The 12485-nt window shown below is 44.7% G+C and overlaps 13 non-coding genes across 13 annotated transcripts; all 13 read left to right on the top strand.

Moving 5' to 3' along the window:
- Nucleotides 1-87: 87 nt before the first annotated feature.
- On the top strand, nt 88-160 carry trnar-acg (transfer RNA arginine (anticodon ACG)). The gene has a single exon. It is a non-coding gene; the product is annotated as a tRNA-Arg (tRNA).
- A 1529-nt stretch (nt 161-1689) lies between these two features.
- Nucleotides 1690-1778, top strand: trnay-gua (transfer RNA tyrosine (anticodon GUA)). The gene is given in 2 exon segments: nt 1690-1726; nt 1743-1778. It is a non-coding gene; the product is annotated as a tRNA-Tyr (tRNA).
- A 114-nt stretch (nt 1779-1892) lies between these two features.
- On the top strand, nt 1893-1965 carry trnar-acg (transfer RNA arginine (anticodon ACG)). The gene has a single exon. It is a non-coding gene; the product is annotated as a tRNA-Arg (tRNA).
- A 1529-nt stretch (nt 1966-3494) lies between these two features.
- Nucleotides 3495-3583, top strand: trnay-gua (transfer RNA tyrosine (anticodon GUA)). The gene is given in 2 exon segments: nt 3495-3531; nt 3548-3583. It is a non-coding gene; the product is annotated as a tRNA-Tyr (tRNA).
- Nucleotides 3584-3697: 114 nt separating this feature from the next.
- On the top strand, nt 3698-3770 carry trnac-aca (transfer RNA cysteine (anticodon ACA)). The gene has a single exon. It is a non-coding gene; the product is annotated as a tRNA-Cys (tRNA).
- A 1519-nt stretch (nt 3771-5289) lies between these two features.
- Nucleotides 5290-5378, top strand: trnay-gua (transfer RNA tyrosine (anticodon GUA)). Its single transcript is given in 2 exon segments — nt 5290-5326; nt 5343-5378. It is a non-coding gene; the product is annotated as a tRNA-Tyr (tRNA).
- Nucleotides 5379-5492: 114 nt separating this feature from the next.
- Nucleotides 5493-5565, top strand: trnar-acg (transfer RNA arginine (anticodon ACG)). Its single transcript has one exon. It is a non-coding gene; the product is annotated as a tRNA-Arg (tRNA).
- A 1519-nt stretch (nt 5566-7084) lies between these two features.
- trnay-gua (transfer RNA tyrosine (anticodon GUA)) lies at nt 7085-7173 on the top strand. Its single transcript is given in 2 exon segments — nt 7085-7121; nt 7138-7173. It is a non-coding gene; the product is annotated as a tRNA-Tyr (tRNA).
- Nucleotides 7174-7287: 114 nt separating this feature from the next.
- trnar-acg (transfer RNA arginine (anticodon ACG)) lies at nt 7288-7360 on the top strand. The gene has a single exon. It is a non-coding gene; the product is annotated as a tRNA-Arg (tRNA).
- A 1529-nt stretch (nt 7361-8889) lies between these two features.
- On the top strand, nt 8890-8978 carry trnay-gua (transfer RNA tyrosine (anticodon GUA)). The gene is given in 2 exon segments: nt 8890-8926; nt 8943-8978. It is a non-coding gene; the product is annotated as a tRNA-Tyr (tRNA).
- Nucleotides 8979-9092: 114 nt separating this feature from the next.
- Nucleotides 9093-9165, top strand: trnar-acg (transfer RNA arginine (anticodon ACG)). Its single transcript has one exon. It is a non-coding gene; the product is annotated as a tRNA-Arg (tRNA).
- Nucleotides 9166-10694: 1529 nt separating this feature from the next.
- trnay-gua (transfer RNA tyrosine (anticodon GUA)) lies at nt 10695-10783 on the top strand. The gene is given in 2 exon segments: nt 10695-10731; nt 10748-10783. It is a non-coding gene; the product is annotated as a tRNA-Tyr (tRNA).
- Nucleotides 10784-10897: 114 nt separating this feature from the next.
- On the top strand, nt 10898-10970 carry trnar-acg (transfer RNA arginine (anticodon ACG)). Its single transcript has one exon. It is a non-coding gene; the product is annotated as a tRNA-Arg (tRNA).
- The last annotated feature ends 1515 nt before the right edge of the window (nt 10971-12485 follow it).

The raw sequence follows: 12485 nt of genomic DNA, 5'->3' as shown, positions 1-12485 counted from the left end.
CTTCTGGCCAACGCCGTCCATCCTTTCACATCTATTGGATGACGCTCTTTTTAGAGAGACTCTGCTGCTCTCCATGCATTGTCTGAAGGGCTAGTGGCGCAATGGATAACGCGTCTGACTACGGATCAGAAGATTCTAGGTTCAACTCCTGGCTAGCTCGGCACATAGGTTTTAGTCTCTCAACTCTCCCACTGCTGCAGAACAGGAGCACTATGAAGCCTCTACTCCCTGGGTATCCCAGCACAATCACGCCGGAAAGATGCCACGCATGTGGCATACTCCACACTGTAAGGAAAGTTGGTCTTCCTCTTTAACTCTGCTTTCAATGATTTTGCTCCTAACACAAAAATCCATGTCTGCCAGCCACATGCAGCAGAGCTAGATATGCTATCCTTGGGATATTCAGTTCAATTCAATTCAATTCACTTTTATTTATATAGCGCCAAATGACAACAATTGTCATGTCAAGGCACTTAAATAATATAGTCCAATTCAAGCCAATTGGAATTCAATTCATTGTTATCATAATCCAATGAAATCCAATGAATTCATTTCAAAATAATCCAATTCATTCATAAAGGGCCAATTCAAAAACAATATCCTAGCTCAGGAAACCAACAGATTGCTCCAAAACTTGTCTTCAGTCCAATCTCCCGTCCTAAGCATGCCTGTGGCGACTGTGGAAAGGAACGACTCCCTTTTAACGGGAAAAAACCTCTGGCAGAATCAGACTCAGGAAGGGTGGCCATCCGCCTCGACCAGCTGGGGTTTGAGAAGACGGAAAAGAGGGGGAGGGGGAACACGGTAACACCATTCAAAGGATACCTGTTGGAACAGGGAAAAACAAGTTAATAACCACAATAATGTCACATGTACATAATATCATTTGAGATATTAAACAGGGGGAAAAGAGAGCAAAGTCAGGGAAGGTGTGACAGATGAGGCCCCCCAGCAGTCTAAGCCTATAGCAGCTTAACTATGGGATGTTTCAGGATCACCTGAGCCATCCCTAACTATGAGCTTTATCAAAAAGGAAAGTTTTAAGCCTAATCTTAAAAGTGGAAAGGGTGCCTGCTTCCCGGACATTTACGGGCAGTTTATTGCACAAGAGAGGGGCCTGATAACTGAAGGCTCTGCCTCCCACTGTACTTTTAGAAACTCTGGGAACAGCAAGTAAACCTGCAGTTTGGGAGCAAAGTGTCTGCTTCGCGGACATTTACGGGCAGCTTATTGCACAAGAGAGGGGCCTGATAACTGAAGGCTCTGCCTCCCACTGTACTTTTATAAACTCTTGGAACAGCAAGTAAACCTGCAGTTTGGGAGCAAAGTGCTCTGTTAGGAAAATATCTTACATTGAGATCTTTAAGATATGATGCAGCTCGGTCATTAAGAGCTTTACATGTGAGGAGAAGAATCTTAAATTCTATTCTGAATTTAACAGGCAGCCAATGAAGAGAAGCTAAAACTGGAGAAAACTAGATATGAAGGTGTTTTGGATCACATCAATGTGGAAAGCCACAAACAACAAATAGCAGCAACCGGCCGTGATCGTGTAGTGGTTAGTGCTCTGCGTTGTGGTCGCAGCAACCCCGGTGGTACAGGAGAGAACTGCAGGTGTCCAAGGATACATATGTGAAGCCTCCTTACGTGCATCCACACAGCTGACGGAAAGAAAATATGCTGTTATTCCCTTCGATAGCTCAGTTGGTAGAGCGGAGGACTGTAGGTGCCTAACAACAGTTATCCTTAGGTCGCTGGTTCAATTCCGGCTCGAAGGACATGCCGTGCTTTTGTGAACAGAGGCTCTTCTGGCCAACGCCGTCCATCCTTTCACATCTATTGGATGACGCTCTTTTTAGAGAGACTCTGCTGCTCTCCATGCATTGTCTGAAGGGCTAGTGGCGCAATGGATAACGCGTCTGACTACGGATCAGAAGATTCTAGGTTCAACTCCTGGCTAGCTCGGCACATAGGTTTTAGTCTCTCAACTCTCCCACTGCTGCAGAACAGGAGCACTATGAAGCCTCTACTCCCTGGGTATCCCAGCACAATCACGCCGGAAAGATGCCACGCATGTGGCATACTCCACACTGTAAGGGAAGTTGGTCTTCCTCTTTAACTCTGCTTTCAATGATTTTGCTCCTAACACAAAAATCCATGTCTGCCAGCCACATGCAGCAGAGCTAGATATGCTATCCTTGGGATATTCAGTTCAATTCAATTCAATTCACTTTTATTTATATAGCGCCAAATGACAACAATTGTCATGTCAAGGCACTTAAATAATATAGTCCAATTCAAGCCAATTGGAATTCAATTCATTGTTATCATAATCCAATGAAATCCAATGAATTCATTTCAAAATAATCCAATTCATTCATAAAGGGCCAATTCAAAAACAATATCCTAGCTCAGGAAACCAACAGATTGCTCCAAAACTTGTCTTCAGTCCAATCTCCCGTCCTAAGCATGCCTGTGGCGACTGTGGAAAGGAACGACTCCCTTTTAACGGGAAAAAACCTCTGGCAGAATCAGACTCAGGAAGGGTGGCCATCCGCCTCGACCAGCTGGGGTTTGAGAAGACGGAAAAGAGGGGGAGGGGGAACACGGTAACACCATTCAAAGGATACCTGTTGGAACAGGGAAAAACAAGTTAATAACCACAATAATGTCACATGTACATAATATCATTTGAGATATTAAACAGGGGGAAAAGAGAGCAAAGTCAGGGAAGGTGTGACAGATGAGGCCCCCCAGCAGTCTAAGCCTATAGCAGCTTAACTATGGGATGTTTCAGGATCACCTGAGCCATCCCTAACTATGAGCTTTATCAAAAAGGAAAGTTTTAAGCCTAATCTTAAAAGTGGAAAGGGTGCCTGCTTCCCGGACATTTACGGGCAGTTTATTGCACAAGAGAGGGGCCTGATAACTGAAGGCTCTGCCTCCCACTGTACTTTTAGAAACTCTGGGAACAGCAAGTAAACCTGCAGTTTGGGAGCAAAGTGTCTGCTTCGCGGACATTTACGGGCAGCTTATTGCACAAGAGAGGGGCCTGATAACTGAAGGCTCTGCCTCCCACTGTACTTTTATAAACTCTTGGAACAGCAAGTAAACCTGCAGTTTGGGAGCAAAGTGCTCTGTTAGGAAAATATCTTACATTGAGATCTTTAAGATATGATGCAGCTCGGTCATTAAGAGCTTTACATGTGAGGAGAAGAATCTTAAATTCTATTCTGAATTTAACAGGCAGCCAATGAAGAGAAGCTAAAACTGGAGAAAACTAGATATGAAGGTGTTTTGGATCACATCAATGTGGAAAGCCACAAACAACAAATAGCAGCAACCGGCCGTGATCGTGTAGTGGTTAGTGCTCTGCGTTGTGGTCGCAGCAACCCCGGTGGTACAGGAGAGAACTGCAGGTGTCCAAGGATACATATGTGAAGCCTCCTTACGTGCATCCACACAGCTGACGGAAAGAAAATATGCTGTTATTCCCTTCGATAGCTCACTTGGTAGAGCGGAGGACTGTAGGTGCCTAACAACAGTTATCCTTAGGTCGCTGGTTCAATTCCGGCTCGAAGGACATGCCGTGCTTTTGTGAACAGAGGCTCTTCTGGCCAACGCCGTCGATCCTTTCACATCTATTGGATGACGCTCTTTTTAGAGAGACTCTGCTGCTCTCCATGCATTGTCTGAAGGGCTAGTGGCGCAATGGATAACGCGTCTGACTACAGATCAGAAGATTCTAGGTTCAACTCCTGGCTAGCTCGGCACATAGGTTTTAGTCTCTCAACTCTCCCACTGCTGCAGAACAGGAGCACTATGAAGCCTCTACTCCCTGGGTATCCCAGCACAATCACGCCGGAAAGATGCCACGCATGTGGCATACTCCACACTGTAAGGAAAGTTGGTCTTCCTCTTTAACTCTGCTTTCAATGATTTTGCTCCTAACACAAAAATCCATGTCTGCCAGCCACATGCAGCAGAGCTAGATATGCTATCCTTGGGATATTCAGTTCAATTCAATTCAATTCACTTTTATTTATATAGCGCCAAATGACAACAATTGTCATGTCAAGGCACTTAAATAATATAGTCCAATTCAAGCCAATTGGAATTCAATTCATTGTTATCATAATCCAATGAAATCCAATGAATTCATTTCAAAATAATCCAATTCATTCATAAAGGGCCAATTCAAAAACAATATCCTAGCTCAGGAAACCAACAGATTGCTCCAAAACTTGTCTTCAGTCCAATCTCCCGTCCTAAGCATGCCTGTGGCGACTGTGGAAAGGAACGACTCCCTTTTAACGGGAAAAAACCTCTGGCAGAATCAGACTCAGGAAGGGTGGCCATCCGCCTCGACCAGCTGGGGTTTGAGAAGACGGAAAAGAGGGGGAGGGGGAACACGGTAACACCATTCAAAGGATACCTGTTGGAACAGGGAAAAACAAGTTAATAACCACAATAATGTCACATGTACATAATATCATTTGAGATATTAAACAGGGGGAAAAGAGAGCAAAGTCAGGGAAGGTGTGACAGATGAGGCCCCCCAGCAGTCTAAGCCTATAGCAGCTTAACTATGGGATGTTTCAGGATCACCTGAGCCATCCCTAACTATGAGCTTTATCAAAAAGGAAAGTTTTAAGCCTAATCTTAAAAGTGGAAAGGGTGCCTGCTTCCCGGACATTTACGGGCAGTTTATTGCACAAGAGAGGGGCCTGATAACTGAAGGCTCTGCCTCCCACTGTACTTTTAGAAACTCTGGGAACAGCAAGTAAACCTGCAGTTTGGGAGCAAAGTGTCTGCTTCGCGGACATTTACGGGCAGCTTATTGCACAAGAGAGGGGCCTGATAACTGAAGGCTCTGCCTCCCACTGTACTTTTATAAACTCTTGGAACAGCAAGTAAACCTGCAGTTTGGGAGCAAAGTGCTCTGTTAGGAAAATATCTTACATTGAGATCTTTAAGATATGATGCAGCTCGGTCATTAAGAGCTTTACATGTGAGGAGAAGAATCTTAAATTCTATTCTGAATTTAACAGGCAGCCAATGAAGAGAAGCTAAAACTGGAGAAAACTAGATATGAAGGTGTTTTGGATCACATCAATGTGGAAAGCCACAAACAACAAATAGCAGCAACCGGCCGTGATCGTGTAGTGGTTAGAGCTCTGCGTTGTGGTCGCAGCAACCCCGGTGGTACAGGAGAGAACTGCAGGTGTCCAAGGATACATATGTGAAGCCTCCTTACACAGCTGACGGAAAGAAAATATGCTGTTATTCCCTTCGATAGCTCAGTTGGTAGAGCGGAGGACTGTAGATGCCTAACAACAGTTATCCTTAGGTCGCTGGTTCAATTCCGGCTCGAAGGACATGCCGTGCTTTTGTGAACAGAGGCTCTTCTGGCCAACGCCGTCCATCCTTTCACATCTATTGGATGACGCTCTTTTTAGAGAGACTCTGCTGCTCTCCATGCATTGTCTGAAGGGCTAGTGGCGCAATGGATAACGCGTCTGACTACGGATCAGAAGATTCTAGGTTCAACTCCTGGCTAGCTCGGCACATAGGTTTTAGTCTCTCAACTCTCCCACTGCTGCAGAACAGGAGCACTATGAAGCCTCTACTCCCTGGGTATCCCAGCACAATCACGCCGGAAAGATGCCACGCATGTGGCATACTCCACACTGTAAGGAAAGTTGGTCTTCCTCTTTAACTCTGCTTTCAATGATTTTGCTCCTAACACAAAAATCCATGTCTGCCAGCCACATGCAGCAGAGCTAGATATGCTATCCTTGGGATATTCAGTTCAATTCAATTCAATTCACTTTTATTTATATAGCGCCAAATGACAACAATTGTCATGTCAAGGCACTTAAATAATATAGTCCAATTCAAGCCAATTGGAATTCAATTCATTGTTATCATAATCCAATGAAATCCAATGAATTCATTTCAAAACAATCCAATTCATTCATAAAGGGCCAATTCAAAAACAATATCCTAGCTCAGGAAACCAACAGATTGCTCCAAAACTTGTCTTCAGTCCAATCTCCCGTCCTAAGCATGCCTGTGGCGACTGTGGAAAGGAACGACTCCCTTTTAACGGGAAAAAACCTCTGGCAGAATCAGACTCAGGAAGGGTGGCCATCCGCCTCGACCAGCTGGGGTTTGAGAAGACGGAAAAGAGGGGGAGGGGGAACACGGTAACACCATTCAAAGGATACCTGTTGGAACAGGGAAAAACAAGTTAATAACCACAATAATGTCACATGTACATAATATCATTTGAGATATTAAACAGGGGGAAAAGAGAGCAAAGTCAGGGAAGGTGTGACAGATGAGGCCCCCCAGCAGTCTAAGCCTATAGCAGCTTAACTATGGGATGTTTCAGGATCACCTGAGCCATCCCTAACTATGAGCTTTATCAAAAAGGAAAGTTTTAAGCCTAATCTTAAAAGTGGAAAGGGTGCCTGCTTCCCGGACATTTACGGGCAGTTTATTGCACAAGAGAGGGGCCTGATAACTGAAGGCTCTGCCTCCCACTGTACTTTTAGAAACTCTGGGAACAGCAAGTAAACCTGCAGTTTGGGAGCAAAGTGTCTGCTTCGCGGACATTTACGGGCAGCTTATTGCACAAGAGAGGGGCCTGATAACTGAAGGCTCTGCCTCCCACTGTACTTTTATAAACTCTTGGAACAGCAAGTAAACCTGCAGTTTGGGAGCAAAGTGCTCTGTTAGGAAAATATCTTACATTGAGATCTTTAAGATATGATGCAGCTCGGTCATTAAGAGCTTTACATGTGAGGAGAAGAATCTTAAATTCTATTCTGAATTTAACAGGCAGCCAATGAAGAGAAGCTAAAACTGGAGAAAACTAGATATGAAGGTGTTTTGGATCACATCAATGTGGAAAGCCACAAACAACAAATAGCAGCAACCGGCCGTGATCGTGTAGTGGTTAGAGCTCTGCGTTGTGGTCGCAGCAACCCCGGTGGTACAGGAGAGAACTGCAGGTGTCCAAGGATACATATGTGAAGCCTCCTTACACAGCTGACGGAAAGAAAATATGCTGTTATTCCCTTCGATAGCTCAGTTGGTAGAGCGGAGGACTGTAGATGCCTAACAACAGTTATCCTTAGGTCGCTGGTTCAATTCCGGCTCGAAGGACATGCCGTGCTTTTGTGAACAGAGGCTCTTCTGGCCAACGCCGTCCATCCTTTCACATCTATTGGATGACGCTCTTTTTAGAGAGACTCTGCTGCTCTCCATGCATTGTCTGAAGGGCTAGTGGCGCAATGGATAACGCGTCTGACTACGGATCAGAAGATTCTAGGTTCAACTCCTGGCTAGCTCGGCACATAGGTTTTAGTCTCTCAACTCTCCCACTGCTGCAGAACAGGAGCACTATGAAGCCTCTACTCCCTGGGTATCCCAGCACAATCACGCCGGAAAGATGCCACGCATGTGGCATACTCCACACTGTAAGGAAAGTTGGTCTTCCTCTTTAACTCTGCTTTCAATGATTTTGCTCCTAACACAAAAATCCATGTCTGCCAGCCACATGCAGCAGAGCTAGATATGCTATCCTTGGGATATTCAGTTCAATTCAATTCAATTCACTTTTATTTATATAGCGCCAAATGACAACAATTGTCATGTCAAGGCACTTAAATAATATAGTCCAATTCAAGCCAATTGGAATTCAATTCATTGTTATCATAATCCAATGAAATCCAATGAATTCATTTCAAAATAATCCAATTCATTCATAAAGGGCCAATTCAAAAACAATATCCTAGCTCAGGAAACCAACAGATTGCTCCAAAACTTGTCTTCAGTCCAATCTCCCGTCCTAAGCATGCCTGTGGCGACTGTGGAAAGGAACGACTCCCTTTTAACGGGAAAAAACCTCTGGCAGAATCAGACTCAGGAAGGGTGGCCATCCGCCTCGACCAGCTGGGGTTTGAGAAGACGGAAAAGAGGGGGAGGGGGAACACGGTAACACCATTCAAAGGATACCTGTTGGAACAGGGAAAAACAAGTTAATAACCACAATAATGTCACATGTACATAATATCATTTGAGATATTATACAGGGGGAAAAGAGAGCAAAGTCAGGGAAGGTGTGACAGATGAGGCCCCCCAGCAGTCTAAGCCTATAGCAGCTTAACTATGGGATGTTTCAGGATCACCTGAGCCATCCCTAACTATGAGCTTTATCAAAAAGGAAAGTTTTAAGCCTAATCTTAAAAGTGGAAAGGGTGCCTGCTTCCCGGACATTTACGGGCAGTTTATTGCACAAGAGAGGGGCCTGATAACTGAAGGCTCTGCCTCCCACTGTACTTTTAGAAACTCTGGGAACAGCAAGTAAACCTGCAGTTTGGGAGCAAAGTGTCTGCTTCGCGGACATTTACGGGCAGCTTATTGCACAAGAGAGGGGCCTGATAACTGAAGGCTCTGCCTCCCACTGTACTTTTATAAACTCTTGGAACAGCAAGTAAACCTGCAGTTTGGGAGCAAAGTGCTCTGTTAGGAAAATATCTTACATTGAGATCTTTAAGATATGATGCAGCTCGGTCATTAAGAGCTTTACATGTGAGGAGAAGAATCTTAAATTCTATTCTGAATTTAACAGGCAGCCAATGAAGAGAAGCTAAAACTGGAGAAAACTAGATATGAAGGTGTTTTGGATCACATCAATGTGGAAAGCCACAAACAACAAATAGCAGCAACCGGCCGTGATCGTGTAGTGGTTAGTGCTCTGCGTTGTGGTCGCAGCAACCCCGGTGGTACAGGAGAGAACTGCAGGTGTCCAAGGATACATATGTGAAGCCTCCTTACGTGCATCCACACAGCTGACGGAAAGAAAATATGTTGTTATTCCCTTCGATAGCTCAGTTGGTAGAGCGGAGGACTGTAGGTGCCTAACAACAGTTATCCTTAGGTCGCTGGTTCAATTCCGGCTCGAAGGACATGCCGTGCTTTTGTGAACAGAGGCTCTTCTGGCCAACGCCGTCGATCCTTTCACATCTATTGGATGACGCTCTTTTTAGAGAGACTCTGCTGCTCTCCATGCATTGTCTGAAGGGCTAGTGGCGCAATGGATAACGCGTCTGACTACGGATCAGAAGATTCTAGGTTCAACTCCTGGCTAGCTCGGCACATAGGTTTTAGTCTCTCAACTCTCCCACTGCTGCAGAACAGGAGCACTATGAAGCCTCTACTCCCTGGGTATCCCAGCACAATCACGCCGGAAAGATGCCACGCATGTGGCATACTCCACACTGTAAGGAAAGTTGGTCTTCCTCTTTAACTCTGCTTTCAATGATTTTGCTCCTAACACAAAAATCCATGTCTGCCAGCCACATGCAGCAGAGCTAGATATGCTATCCTTGGGATATTCAGTTCAATTCAATTCAATTCACTTTTATTTATATAGCGCCAAATGACAACAATTGTCATGTCAAGGCACTTAAATAATATAGTCCAATTCAAGCCAATTGGAATTCAATTCATTGTTATCATAATCCAATGAAATCCAATGAATTCATTTCAAAATAATCCAATTCATTCATAAAGGGCCAATTCAAAAACAATATCCTAGCTCAGGAAACCAACAGATTGCTCCAAAACTTGTCTTCAGTCCAATCTCCCGTCCTAAGCATGCCTGTGGCGACTGTGGAAAGGAACGACTCCCTTTTAACGGGAAAAAACCTCTGGCAGAATCAGACTCAGGAAGGGTGGCCATCCGCCTCGACCAGCTGGGGTTTGAGAAGACGGAAAAGAGGGGGAGGGGGAACACGGTAACACCATTCAAAGGATACCTGTTGGAACAGGGAAAAACAAGTTAATAACCACAATAATGTCACATGTACATAATATCATTTGAGATATTATACAGGGGGAAAAGAGAGCAAAGTCAGGGAAGGTGTGACAGATGAGGCCCCCCAGCAGTCTAAGCCTATAGCAGCTTAACTATGGGATGTTTCAGGATCACCTGAGCCATCCCTAACTATGAGCTTTATCAAAAAGGAAAGTTTTAAGCCTAATCTTAAAAGTGGAAAGGGTGCCTGCTTCCCGGACATTTACGGGCAGTTTATTGCACAAGAGAGGGGCCTGATAACTGAAGGCTCTGCCTCCCACTGTACTTTTAGAAACTCTGGGAACAGCAAGTAAACCTGCAGTTTGGGAGCAAAGTGTCTGCTTCGCGGACATTTACGGGCAGCTTATTGCACAAGAGAGGGGCCTGATAACTGAAGGCTCTGCCTCCCACTGTACTTTTATAAACTCTTGGAACAGCAAGTAAACCTGCAGTTTGGGAGCAAAGTGCTCTGTTAGGAAAATATCTTACATTGAGATCTTTAAGATATGATGCAGCTCGGTCATTAAGAGCTTTACATGTGAGGAGAAGAATCTTAAATTCTATTCTGAATTTAACAGGCAGCCAATGAAGAGAAGCTAAAACTGGAGAAAACTAGATATGAAGGTGTTTTGGATCACATCAATGTGGAAAGCCACAAACAACAAATAGCAGCAACCGGCCGTGATCGTGTAGTGGTTAGTGCTCTGCGTTGTGGTCGCAGCAACCCCGGTGGTACAGGAGAGAACTGCAGGTGTCCAAGGATACATATGTGAAGCCTCCTTACGTGCATCCACACAGCTGACGGAAAGAAAATATGTTGTTATTCCCTTCGATAGCTCAGTTGGTAGAGCGGAGGACTGTAGGTGCCTAACAACAGTTATCCTTAGGTCGCTGGTTCAATTCCGGCTCGAAGGACATGCCGTGCTTTTGTGAACAGAGGCTCTTCTGGCCAACGCCGTCGATCCTTTCACATCTATTGGATGACGCTCTTTTTAGAGAGACTCTGCTGCTCTCCATGCATTGTCTGAAGGGCTAGTGGCGCAATGGATAACGCGTCTGACTACGGATCAGAAGATTCTAGGTTCAACTCCTGGCTAGCTCGGCACATAGGTTTTAGTCTCTCAACTCTCCCACTGCTGCAGAACAGGAGCACTATGAAGCCTCTACTCCCTGGGTATCCCAGCACAATCACGCCGGAAAGATGCCACGCATGTGGCATACTCCACACTGTAAGGAAAGTTGGTCTTCCTCTTTAACTCTGCTTTCAATGATTTTGCTCCTAACACAAAAATCCATGTCTGCCAGCCACATGCAGCAGAGCTAGATATGCTATCCTTGGGATATTCAGTTCAATTCAATTCAATTCACTTTTATTTATATAGCGCCAAATGACAACAATTGTCATGTCAAGGCACTTAAATAATATAGTCCAATTCAAGCCAATTGGAATTCAATTCATTGTTATCATAATCCAATGAAATCCAATGAATTCATTTCAAAATAATCCAATTCATTCATAAAGGGCCAATTCAAAAACAATATCCTAGCTCAGGAAACCAACAGATTGCTCCAAAACTTGTCTTCAGTCCAATCTCCCGTCCTAAGCATGCCTGTGGCGACTGTGGAAAGGAACGACTCCCTTTTAACGGGAAAAAACCTCTGGCAGAATCAGACTCAGGAAGGGTGGCCATCCGCCTCGACCAGCTGGGGTTTGAGAAGACGGAAAAGAGGGGGAGGGGGAACACGGTAACACCATTCAAAGGATACCTGTTGGAACAGGGAAAAACAAGTTAATAACCACAATAATGTCACATGTACATAATATCATTTGAGATATTATACAGGGGGAAAAGAGAGCAAAGTCAGGGAAGGTGTGACAGATGAGGCCCCCCAGCAGTCTAAGCCTATAGCAGCTTAACTATGGGATGTTTCAGGATCACCTGAGCCATCCCTAACTATGAGCTTTATCAAAAAGGAAAGTTTTAAGCCTAATCTTAAAAGTGGAAAGGGTGCCTGCTTCCCGGACATTTACGGGCAGTTTATTGCACAAGAGAGGGGCCTGATAACTGAAGGCTCTGCCTCCCACTGTACTTTTAGAAACTCTGGGAACAGCAAGTAAACCTGCAGTTTGGGAGCAAAGTGTCTGCTTCGCGGACATTTACGGGCAGCTTATTGCACAAGAGAGGGGCCTGATAACTGAAGGCTCTGCCTCCCACTGTACTTTTATAAACTCTTGGAACAGCAAGTAAACCTGCAGTTTGGGAGCAAAGTGCTCTGTTAGGAAAATATCTTACATTGAGATCTTTAAGATATGATGCAGCTCGGTCATTAAGAGCTTTACATGTGAGGAGAAGAATCTTAAATTCTATTCTGAATTTAACAGGCAGCCAATGAAGAGAAGCTAAAACTGGAGAAAACTAGATATGAAGGTGTTTTGGATCACATCAATGTGGAAAGCCACAAACAACAAATAGCAGCAACCGGCCGTGATCGTGTAGTGGTTAGTGCTCTGCGTTGTGGTCGCAGCAACCCCGGTGGTACAGGAGAGAACTGCAGGTGTCCAAGGATACATATGTGAAGCCTCCTTACGTGCATCCACACAGCTGACGGAAAGAAA

Source organism: Leuresthes tenuis, unplaced genomic scaffold (genome assembly GCF_036924035.1).
Source record: "Leuresthes tenuis unplaced genomic scaffold, fLeuTen1.0.hap1 SCAF_21, whole genome shotgun sequence".
Lineage (NCBI taxonomy): Eukaryota > Metazoa > Chordata > Actinopteri > Atheriniformes > Atherinopsidae > Leuresthes > Leuresthes tenuis.
The sequence above is the reverse complement of the archived record's forward strand: the minus strand, read 5'-3'. Positions and strand labels throughout refer to the sequence as shown.